The following is a 2,578-nucleotide window of genomic DNA, read 5'->3' as shown; positions in this document are numbered from 1 at the left end:
CTCACCAGCACTTAGTGTTTGCTAATTTATTGATAATAGCCATTCTGACAAGTGTGAGGTGATGTCTCATTGTGGTTTTAATTTGCATTTCTCTGATGATTAGTGATGTTGAACATCACTATATGACAATTGGTCATCTGTATGTCCTCTTTGAAGAAGTGCATATTCATGTCCTTTAGCCATTTTTAGATTGTTTGGTTTTTGGTGTTGACTTTCGTAAGTTCCTTATAAATCTTGGACATTAACCCCTTACCCGATATATTAGGGAATATGTTCTCCTGTTCCATGGGTTGTGTTTTTATTTTATTGATGGTTTCCATTGCTGTGCAAAACTTTTAGTTTGATGTAGTCCCATTTGTTTATTTTTTTGTTTCCTTTACCTGAGGAGATATATCCAATAAAATATAGCTACAAGTAATGTCTGAGATTTTGCTGCCTACGTTTTCTTCTGTGATTTTTATGGTTTCAGGTCTAACACTTAAGTCTCTGATCCATTTTGAATTTATTCTTGCATGTGGTGTAAGAAGGTTGTCTAGTTTCATTCTTCTGCATGCATCTGTACAATTTTCCCAACACCATTTATTGCACAAACTGTCTTTAGTTCATTATATGTGTTTGCTTCCTCTGTCAAATATAATTGAGTATAAAGGTATGGGTTTATTTCTGGGCTCTCTATTCTGTTCCTTTGATCTATGAGTCTGTGTGCAAATACCATGCTCATTTGATCACTGTGGACTTACGGTATAATTTGATATTAGGTAACATGATACCTCTAACTTTGTTCTTCTTTCTCAGGATCACTGTTGCTATGTGCAGCCTTCGGTGATTCCATATAAATTTTTGAAATATTTGTTCTAGTCCTTTGAAATATGTCATTGAGATCTTGATTGAAATTGCATTGAATCTATAGATTGCTCTGAGTAGTATGGACATTTTAATGATGTTCATTCTTCCTATCCATGAACACAGTATGTGCTTCCACTTATTTATATCTTCTTCAGTTTCTTCCTTCAGTGTGTTACAATTTTCCAAGTGCAGGTCTTTTAAATCCTTGGCTAGGTTTATTCCTAGGCATTTTATTCTTTTTGTAGCAACTGTGAATGGATTGTTTCCTTAATTTTTCCTTCTGCTAGTTCAGTATTGTCATATAAAAATGAAACTTATTTCAGGTTATTAATTTTGTATCCTGCTACTTTGCTGAATTCATTTATCAGTTATAGTAATTTCTTGATGGAACCTTTGGGGTTCTCTATTTATAGTAAAATGTCACCTGCAGATAAAGACAGTTTTACTTCTTCCTTTCCAATTTGGATGCCTTTTATTTCTTTTCCTTATCTGATTGTTATGGCTAATACAGGTGAATATGGACATCCCTGTCTTTTTCCTGATCTTAAGGGGAACACTTGCAGTTTTTGCCCATTGAATATGATGCTGGCAGTGGGTTTGTCATATATGGTCTTTACTATGTTTAAGTTCCCCCTATTCCCACGTTGCTGAGAGTTTTTAGCATGAATTGGTGCTGGATTTTACCAAATGTTTTTCTGCATCTTTTGATATGATCATGTGGTTTTTATCCTTCATTTTGTTTATGTGGTGAATCACATTTATTGATTTGCAAATGTGTACCAACCTTGCATTCCTGGAATAAATCCCACTTGACCATGTGTATAATCTTTTTGATGTGCTGCTGTATTCAATTTGCTAATATCTTGAGGATTTTACCATCTATGTTCATCAGGGATTAGTACTATAATTTTCTTTATTTTTCACTTTCTTTATCAGGTTTGGGAATTAGAATTATGCTGGCATCATAAAATGAGCTTGGGAGTCTTCCCTCTTCTTGAATCTTTTGAAATAGTTTGAGAGGGAGAGGTGCAAGTTTTCAGAATATTTAGCAAAATTCACCTGTGAAGGTATCTGGTCCAGGGCTTGTCTTTGATGGGAGTTTTTTTTTTTATTACTGCTTCGGTCTCACTCAGTGTAATCTCTCTATTGGGATTCTTTATTCTTTCTGATTTCATTTTGGAAGATTGTGTGTTTCTAACAATTCATCTATTTCATCCAGTTTGTTCAATTTGTTGGGATGATAGTTCATAATATTTTCTTACAATCTTTTATATGTCTTTGGTGTCACTTGTTAATTTCTCCTCTTTCATTTCTGATTTCATTTACTTATGTCCCCTCTCTTTTTTTTCTTGAGGAGTATCCTTAAAAGTTTGTCAATCTTGTGCTCGCTTCGGCAGCACATGTACTAAAATTGGAACGATACAGAGAAGATTAGCATGGCCCCTGCGCAAGGATGACACACAAATTCGTGAAGCATTCCATATTTTTAGACCAATGGAACAGAACAGAGAGCCCAGAAATAAGCCCAAGTCTCTATGGTCAATTAATATTTGACAAAGGAGGAAGCAACGTAAAATGGAGTAAAAATAGCCTCTTCAACAAATGGTGTTGGGAGAACTGGTCAGCCACATGCAAAAAAATGAAACTTGAGCACCAACTTACACCTTATACAAAAATAAATTCAAGGTGGATAAAAGACTTAAATATAAAATGTGGCACCATTAAAGTCCTA

General features: G+C 34.6%; 1 non-coding gene across 1 annotated transcript; it reads left to right on the top strand.

Moving 5' to 3' along the window:
• Positions 1-2,227: 2,227 nt before the first annotated feature.
• Positions 2,228-2,334, top strand: LOC123827842. The gene has a single exon (XR_006787345.1). It is a non-coding gene; the product is annotated as a U6 spliceosomal RNA (small nuclear RNA).
• Positions 2,335-2,578: the final 244 nt, after the last annotated feature.

Source organism: Phyllostomus hastatus, unplaced genomic scaffold, assembly GCF_019186645.2.
Source record: "Phyllostomus hastatus isolate PE091 unplaced genomic scaffold, TTU_PhHast_1.1 phas_contig_90, whole genome shotgun sequence".
In the NCBI taxonomy this organism is placed as follows: Eukaryota; Metazoa; Chordata; class Mammalia; order Chiroptera; family Phyllostomidae; genus Phyllostomus; species Phyllostomus hastatus.
Note: the sequence above shows the minus strand (reverse complement) of the source record. Positions and strands in the feature narration are given on the sequence as shown.